The 9,642-nt window shown below is 38.8% G+C and overlaps 1 protein-coding gene across 1 annotated transcript in view; it reads right to left on the bottom strand.

Moving 5' to 3' along the window:
- AGBL4 (ATP/GTP binding protein like 4) overlaps positions 1 to 9,642 on the bottom strand; it is a gene marked incomplete at its 5' end in the record, with an annotated part of 872,835 nt that overhangs the window by 700,464 nt on the left and 162,729 nt on the right. The window lies entirely within an intron of this gene.

Below are 9,642 nucleotides of genomic sequence, written 5' to 3'. Positions count from 1 at the left end.
TTATGTTTTCTTCTTCTTTTTTTTAATTGTCAGGCTTTATAAATAAAGAGAAGTTATTAATCCAATTATTTTCTGTGAAGTATTGATTCACTGCAGAGTGATCCAAGCTAACTGATACTGTGAGTTGCTTTTTATCAACAGCAGGAAAGAGCTTAGTACATTGGATCAGTTCTCCATAATAAAAAATGGACTACAGTTTATTTATCATTTTGATTAAAGTAATTTCCCCATAGATCTGCAGTTCCTTATGTTAGAAACAGAATTCTTTGATGCAGTTATAGCTATTCTACTTGTTATACATAACTCTCTCATCAGCATCCTTTTCTAAAAAGACAGTGTTCATTTTACCATTTCTTGCATTTTTAATCATATTCCCAAGGAGAAAAACAAAGACCATGCATCACCACAAAATACCCATCCTCTGTAATCATGGAGAAAAGCTTACAGTGACAAGATGCTTGGATTATTACCGAAAATTTATTAATAAATGGCAATAGAAATTAAAACAAACTGTCACAAATATTTTTTATTATCTATTCTTCCAGAGGATAAAAAGGCAGAAAAGAGCACCAAGAAGTCTGAGATTGAAGAGAGCCTTTGTTACCATAGATACTGGGCAGGTGTGTCATTTTCGACTATAAGCACACATATGATAAGAGTCTTCTGACTGCAAATGCACCTGAATAAAATAAGGAGGAGTAGTAACAAAAAAAAAAAGAAAAGGAAGTAGAGAGACTGAGCTGTTTCACACCTCCAGCTTATCTTGCAGTTGATGTGTTATCAAGTCTCTGAAATTTCCACCTAAACAAAGAGCAAGCAGATTTTTAGAATTTGCTGGGTTGTGAGCTTTCAAATCTGTTCACCCTGCATTCCACCACTTTCATGTAAATTTTAGTACCAAATAGTCATGAGATGTGTGGTATTTCTAGATATTTAAGTCTGTCTTTCAGACCTTTCTGTCTTCATACACAGAAGTTGAAAATATTAATTTTTTTTCTTGGAGATCTGTGAGAAAATCATGGTAGAAAAAATAGCTGATGGCAACAATTGTTGTTTAGAAAAGACTCAAAATGTTTAAAAATTCTGTTTCTCAAAACTTTTAAATGCATATTAGAGATGCACTTGCTAACACCCAGCAGCAGTAGCAACCTACACAAAATGATAGAAAATTCCTTCAAATTGCCAGTCCCAACATTGTATTCTTGAAATGTAAAGAAAAATGTTCATGTAAAAGTTAAAGGTAGAAGTTAAACTTCTTTGGATGCATATGTGGTTGTCTTTGGAAGACCATTAAATCTGGTTTCATTAAATGACTACCACCTATTCACCTAAAAAACAACTGATAGTTTGTATCAACTATGTGCATATCAAAGGAAAAAAAAATTAAAAGAAGCAACAAACACTAAGCCAATTTAAAAATTACTATTTTTCTAGCACTGTAACTGAGATAAAGGAATTTCCTTTTCCTTGCAGCCAAATTCATGGGGGATAATGGCTTGGAATATGAGTTGCTAAACAAAAAGTCAACCTGCCCACTTAATGTACATACTGGCTTATTAGTGAGATAATTCCCCATGAATCTTACTCATTACTTCCCAACAGGCAGGAGACTGTCTCTTACAATATTTTTCTAGAGATAAAAAATAGAGGTAAAAATACAATAAAACTCTGACTTAAGCCTTTCTAACCTAAAAAAAAAAGTTGTGTTTCAGTTGTGGACAGTGATTTTATCTGAATGATCTGTGTACCTGCCCATCTCACTTCTGTTATAGCAATTCATGTGCATTGTATCAACATCACCAGATCTTTTTTCCCTGAAAGATGCACAAGCAGAGTTTCATTGAGAAGGCAGAAAACCCTGTATGAGCCAAAGCTTGGCAGGTATTTCATCAAAGAAGGGGTAGGCCTCTGGGAATATAAAGCATTAGTCATTACAGGGAAATTAATGATGATCTTTACCTTAAATATCTTCTTCATGTCTGTGAATAATAACAGCTTGCTGTATCTAACTATGTTTCTATCTCAATCCACAACTGTAGGCAGAAATTACTTCCAGTATTCCAATGATAAAATCACATTTCTGAGGAACTATGAGAACAGTGGCTGCTGCTTTTCTCCAGCTGGTCATTCTCTGGTCTTGAAGAAGAGCTTTTGTGTCTCCTTGAATTGAAGAACCACCTCGTCACCCAGAAGGAAACTGAGTTTCTCACCCTGAGGTTTCCAGGAGGTCACTGTGGACGAGGTGCCATCACCACACACGCTCACGCCTCACACATGGTTTTCAGAAAGCAGGATGTCTTCATTCCTAGGTTTTGAAAATGTCTTCTTTCAATGTAACAAAGTGAGTCCTGACCACAGGATGTCACTGAAGCTCATACTTCACAGGAACATGGTATTTTGCATTGCCATCCTAGTCAAAATGCGATACCCAATTCTTCACATTAGCTTTAATTAGATCCAGTCATGTTCTTCAACTTGATGATGGTATAGACTTCTATGACTAATTATTCTCAGTAACCACAATGCTAATAAAAATCTTTGTATAGCAGAAATCATCCATTAATTGAATGTTAATCTCTTGAGGCCATTTACCCATTTATCCATTTATGTATTTTCACTAAAAGCAAACGGCACATATACATTTTTCAAAGAAGCAGAAGCATAAAATATTTTTCTGATATTATCTTGAGGCTATATGCCAGATGAAGCAAACTTAATTCTTCATCTCCAGCCATCAAGTCTCACACCAAAGAGCTATTCAAACTCTGAGATGTATCATCGGTCTATCCACAGACAGCAACACTGCCCAGATCCAAGTGCCGAGAAAATCCTGCCTACCTGCTTCCATGATCATTTGGAATCCTTATTAATACACAAGCCATGTCCAGCCAGGAAACTACTGGATTTCACTTTAAGAATTTGACAGGTTTTCATTAAAAAAAATTAATGATTGTCCATTTCTTAGCCATTTCATTTCTGCTTTCCCAGTTGGTAAAAGAGATGTAGGAGTGACAAATCCTCCCTTAGCCCAATCTGACATTTTCTTTCTTCTTCAAGAATGCCATAGGTTGTCTAATAGTGAATTCTCTTTCACCTTCCTTACCTTCCTTGATAAAACAAAGTCAATTAGCATCCAACTCCAAGCTTTGTTTTCTGAGGGAGTTCACAAGGAAATACATCAAAGGCTGCCTAAAATATCAACTGAGTTGAACATCTTCCATCAGCAAAATGTGGATTGGAGCAAGGATTAGGAAGAGAGGTTGCCCTAATAACACTGTTCATTTTTTTGTTGATGGAGAGCATTTGTTTACTTTTTTCCCCCCTAGACCACAGCAGCATGCAATAGATCCCATCACTAGAATTTTCTGATACACCACAGGAAGCGATGTCTACTAAAATTCCTTCAGAGTCCCCATGTCTTGCATGGAGGGATAAATGCACAGGGCAGATATGAAGCATTACACAACCTCTCCACATTTCAGTTGCAGAAACAGTCCTGTCATCCAGATTGGCTCTGTGTTAAGCCAAAATCATCAGGTTAACCATCAGTGAACTGCTGAAAGTAAACCGAGGAACAATACTGGTGAAACCCTCGGAGAGCGGGTGATATTTTGAGGCATTACCATTGCAGTGCAGGCTTTTTTGGAAGTTCCCAGTTGGGAATGTCTCAGCCATTCTTCAGTTTGATGATTCTCAGACTCCGCCTCACTGCAGAACCCGTGAACTGCCTGGGAATTTGACTAGAAAATTGTTCCATGCTTAATGTGATGGCCCGGATTCATCGATGTCTGCTGCTGTAGTCTGCTGCCATGTATTTCCCTCATCCCGCCCTCTCCCACATGCCATCAAGTTCTTCAAAATCCCATCTGCATAACACACCAGCAGCAGACACTATAAGGTTCAGGGACACCTCCTTTTCTTTGGTGCCCTGTTTTCCTACTGCTCCTCCTGACAGAAAAACCACTCCCTGGAAAATTTAAACAGTGAAGTACACAGCAGTGCATTCCTCAGTCCCTAAGATTTTCAGGAGCAGTTCTGAATTCTGCTCTCCTCATCAGCTTCTCCTAAAGTTTAAATAATTCTCTCCTCCAAGTGATGTATGTGTCCATCCCAGGGAAAAAACCTCCATGAAAAGGATTTTTGATCACAATTCTACTTCTGACACAGAAGACGGGTACAGCTCCATCATGTAACAGATGAAATTTTTTAATGAGCTGCTTTGGAGCCTGGGATAATTTATGCCACAGTCTATGTCATTCCAAGTACAAACACTCATTTGACCTGTTGTCTGATAACAAAACCCTAACATAATTTTAAAAACAAAAGGAGGGGGAGTGGGTTACATTACATGATTGCCCTACAGGAGGGCAGGACAGAAGTATCACTCATGATGAATCATGGATCCATGGCAATGGCTTAATGAAAATATATGCTGTTACTTCTAATCCAGGATTGTGCTTTTTGTGATGTTTCAGGCAAATAAATGGAAAAGAACCTCAGTTACCTGGGCTGCAGTAACACACAAAGAGGATATTTGGTTCTGCCCATACTAATTTCTAGCATCCTTGTATTTTCCTATAACTTTAGGGTTTTATTTAATGAATTTATAGTTCATTAAATGAAGTTTAATGAAGTTATAGTTCATTTATGAAAGCTGTTATGGAACAAATACAAAATCCTCTCAGACTGAGGTCAAATGAAAACCAAGCATTAACTAGTGCAGAGGCAGGAAAGGACTACTGTATCTTTTTTTTTGTTTTGTGGGTTTTTTTCATGGGAATTTAAAATCTGCATTTAACAGTGGTAATGGTTGAGAGATAATCCCTGGAACCACTTAAGACAGAGAACTTTGTTACTGCTTGTCCTTATCTGGGTAATCAAATAATAAAGTCCAACTGGCTACCAAAGCAGAGCTTTCAACCTAACTCTGAAATACTTTAAATGTAATTTGTTCAGTAAACTGCAGTACATTAAATTTCTATATTAAGTAAATTATAAGGAAGAGTGCACTTTGCAAAATTAAAAAGTGCTCCGTTAACTTATCTATTACTCCTCTGGGAAAGTTTCCAAAGTGTGTCTAGTACAATTAGATACTTTCTTTATGGACAGTCTCTAGCCAGGGAAGAATTCTTGCAGCTCAGCAAATGTGTTTCCAGTATTGTTGTAGACTCTTTTATTTTCCAAGGTGAAACTCCTTGATCACAAACACCTTTTTTCTAGGTTGCATGGGCAGATTGAAGAGTTTTAGATAAAAATAAATATCTAAATCACTATCTGGCAGTTAGAATCAAAGGAATATTGATCACATGCTTTTAAGCGACTTTTTTCAAAAGTACTCTTTGGAAATGCATTTAGAATAAAAGTAAGCAGGATACAAGACACAGTGGATTTACTCCAGTAGAGTCCCACCACCCAGCAATTACATACTGCCTTCATCACATGCTACAGGATAAAACAGAGATATTACATTCAAAATGTTATTTTTATAAGAAAAGATACCCATGCTTCACAGGGATATGAAAAATTATTGACGCCAATTTGTTTTTCTCTGTAAAACCTATCTATTCTAAGAACCTATCCATTTCTCTGTAAAACCTATTCTAAACTGGTTTTTTACTGTTTGGATACTGAAGTCTGAGTGTGTAGGAGTCTCGGTCCCCTATCACTGCAATGAACCAACTGATTGATGCTTTTTAGTTACAGTCTCTTCCTAATTACTGTGACGGCAAAAATCTTATTTGCATGAGATATGCCTCCCTTTGGAACTTGCCAAAGTCCAAGAGGGAAAAAAAGGGAGGCGGACTCCTTACTGTGCAAGAAATGGCTGCAAAAACCCCCAGAAAGCTAACATTGCTTTTGTTAGCATGTGTCAGCCAGAAAAATAAATATGCTGAACCTGCATCTTTGGAAGCTTATAGAAGTATCAAAGATTAAGGTCAAAGCATAGCCAGGCTTTCAAATCAACCATATTGAGAGCTCTGCAAGAGCTGGAAGACCCTGGGTGTTAGATACAACAGGCACCATCAGAAACCTCCTGTCCAAGAGAAAAACTGCACCAGCTGAGAAATCACAAATACCTACAGCAGAATGTCTGAACTCCAGGTCAGTGATGTGCTTGCTAGAATTTCAGTACCACCCTTCCCACAGAAAATATTCCCACAACTTCTTCTGATTTTAAATGCCATGATTCCAGAAAAAGTTTCCCATGAACAGCAGTCATGCAAAAAGCAGAAAATAACTCCTAGTATGTGTGTGGTCTTTTAACACCAAAGCTCATGGTCTCTTTTCACTGACCTACTAAAGATTACAAGGCCTGGGTTGTGCATGCCCAGGCCTTCAGCAGCTGACACACAGCTGGCCATGACTTCCTGGACTTGTTAAAATAATGACCATTTGCCAAATGAGAGAATTGTTTGTGGCTGTCAGGGAGGACCTGGTCGGTGCTCTGCTGTTGCTGTAAGTGGCTGCTGACTCCAGTGTCATTGGAGAGGTGGCTTCTACACACTTTTTGCATCTACATGAACGATGCATTATTTAAACAAGATCATTCCAAAGAGTCATCTTACTGAAATATCTCTCAAGGATTAAGACAGGTTTATTAGCAGTTGAATACTCAGCAACTATAAATATACTACCCCTTTTATTCCCAACTGCCTTTTCATGAGCTGGCTCTCCCAGGGCACAGGCACAAGGTGAACCACATGCTGCATGTAGAAAAGCCTGTAGAAGAATAAACAATCATGGATAACGCTCTGGCTGGAGACAGCTGGTGCTGACTCAGGTAGAATGGAGCCTGGCAGACACTGTCATTCACGTCCTCAAGCCCTTTGAGGAGCTAGTTTGAAAAATAAGCTCTAGAGATGTGTGTATGTGTGTCATCATGCCAGCTGTCAGGGCTCTGACAGTCCCACCTCAGCATGTGAGTACTGGATCAAGGCAACGAGGCCAAAAAAAAAGAAGTGCTATCCTGTCTTTCTGAGCCATTTAACAGTGTGGTGTCAGTAAAGGCACCACATAGAATGAGCTCTGATTCCTTAGCTCAGGCAGTTCTTTGCCAGTTCTCGATTTCCCCAAGACAATGCCAGAACCGTCACACACACAGGCAAGCTGAGGAACATCAGGGAAATTCCCAGTCATCCAAGAAGCAATAATAAAGACCAAAGATTACCATCCAGCCCACCTGGAAGCTGCAAATGTAATGAGCTATTTGGAACCTCAAACTCAAGTGACTCTTGTTTCTGCCAAATCTGAAGCAGTTCTGTACCTCGCTGAGCTCACTACACACAGAGTAGGTCTTGCTGAGTGGTGGAAGTCTAACACCAGCTCACTTCCACATCTTGCAAACCTGGCTTTGTCTTCGCTTGGAGCTCTTCCCAGCAACGTTCTTTCTGAGAGGCTCTTCAGCTCCACTGAGGATCTTACATCTAAAAACAGATGCCAGCTCCTGCCAGCAAATGCAAAATGGCTCGTCGCCTTGCAGTGTAATCTGCCCACGCTTGGATTTTGTATCAGTGGCTATCTGCAATTTTTTACTGGGATTTTCGGGATACTTGTGCACATTATGATCCTAATTTTTGCACAAAATTAGTTATTTTACAGAAAAATTAGTTATTATCACATAAGCTAAAGTGCTTATCGTATATTCCACATTTTAATTTTTAAGTAGATCTACAAGTACTGAGAAACCAAGCAGCAATTTGCTTCCCTCCCCAGGATTTTCCCTTCCATTCCTCAAGTCTATGAAACATTTGTCACAGGTAGCATATATAAAATGCATCGAGAGACTTTTGCCTTCCCACTCTTCCTTACAGAACAATCTTTAAACCTTTTGGGATGCATGCTGCAAACAGGATTTTAATTTTCAGTATTTGTACGTTTAATGCATAGCAGATGACTTAACTCCTACTCTTATTTGCTTGGAGTCTTTTATTGTGGATAACTTTGTAGGATTGCTGTGGAATGTGTTGGGGGGGGGGAAATTCTATTTCATACACTGTACTAAAATCACAGGACTGTGTTTAAGCTTAAGAGGGCAAGAAAATACCTCCTATTTAGAGGAAATAGTAAATGACAACCAGCTCATCACCATCTCTAAATTTAAGCATTTGACTTAGGGGCTCTGGACCACTGTCTGGCAAAACTCACCTCTTCCTAATATTTACAGTATCAAAATTTATATCTATAGGTTTTATAGGAAATTATGTCCTTAAAAAGGTGTCTGAACTGTAGTATAGTTAGATATCTACAACAATCTCGAGTCATGAATTCCCATTAATGCAAACTTTCCCAAATAAAAAGTTTGCTTAGAAGATCATTTCACAAAATCCCCCTTCTCTCCTTCTTTTCACCTTTAGGAGGTGCAGCCTGCTGCCACACCCCATCCTTTTCTCATATTTTTCTTTCATTCCCACAGCTGCAGCGGCAGGATGCACTCCTACTCTTATTTGCTTGGAGTCTTTTATTGTGGATAACTTTGTAGGATTGCTGTGGAATGTGTTGGGGGGGGGAAATTCTACTATTTCATACACTGTACTAAAATCACAGGACTGTGTTTAAGAGGGCAAGAAAATACCTCCTATTTAGAGGAAATAGTAAATGACAACCAGCTCATCACCATCTCTAAATTTAAGCATTTGACTTAGGGGCTCTGGACCACTGTCTGGCAAAACTCACCTCTTCCTAATATTTACAGTATCAAAATTTATATCTATAGGTTTTATAGGAAATTATGTCCTTAAAAAGGTGTCTGAACTGTAGTATAGTTAGATATCTACAACAATCTCGAGTCATGAATTCCCATTAATGCAAACTTTCCCAAATAAAAAGTTTGCTTAGAAGATCATTTCACAAAATCCCCCTTCTCTCCTTCTTTTCACCTTTAGGAGGTGCAGCCTGCTGCCACACCCCATCCTTTTCTCATATTTTTCTTTCATTCCCACAGCTGCAGCGGCAGGATGCAACCTCTGACTTCTCCCACTCCTGAAACCCAAAGTCAAGGAGGGAGCGACAAAAGAAATTTTTTCCCCAAACTGGGAGTTTCATTCCCAACCTTCCAGCTTTAAGCCAGCACCTACATTGCTTTTGGTGCCCAAAATGTGAATGAAAACTTCTTTTGTGGACAGGAAAGTCCTGAGTGATCAAACTGGCAAGCAAATGTCTGGTTCTCCACACATTCCATGTCACGTCCAGAAGTCAGGGAGCTGACTTTTTTGAATGCTGCATCTTATTGCAACTGGCACAGCTTTATCAGGTGTCTATTGAGCTGCTCCACAGGAGCACATCCTGGCTTCTATGTAGACCTGACAGAACACAAGAAGAAAAGTCTTCTCACTCATCATCAGACTGTTAGTAAACAAGGCACATTAAGCAGTGTTTCTGTTCAACAAAGACCCTGCTGGGTAATTTTGGATCATTTACCCCCAGTTAACCATTAATTGCTACATAAAATTTTAATCTCCATTTAAACAGACTAAAGCTCTGTGTCTGTTTCTGTGTCAGCCTCAAGACAGCAGTAACTTTGCAGCTGCGGAATACTGACTGCTTCATATTTCCTAAACAGAAAGGCAACATCGTGCACAACCCAAATGTTAAATGAGGAATCGAAAAAAAAAAAGATAAAAATTTCCATTGTGGAGAAGAAAG

The sequence above is a fragment of the Corvus brachyrhynchos genome, unplaced genomic scaffold (assembly GCF_000691975.1).
Source record: "Corvus brachyrhynchos isolate BGI_N302 unplaced genomic scaffold, ASM69197v1 scaffold48, whole genome shotgun sequence".
In the NCBI taxonomy this organism is placed as follows: domain Eukaryota; kingdom Metazoa; phylum Chordata; class Aves; order Passeriformes; family Corvidae; genus Corvus; species Corvus brachyrhynchos.
The sequence above is the reverse complement of the archived record's forward strand: the minus strand, read 5'-3'. Positions and strand labels throughout refer to the sequence as shown.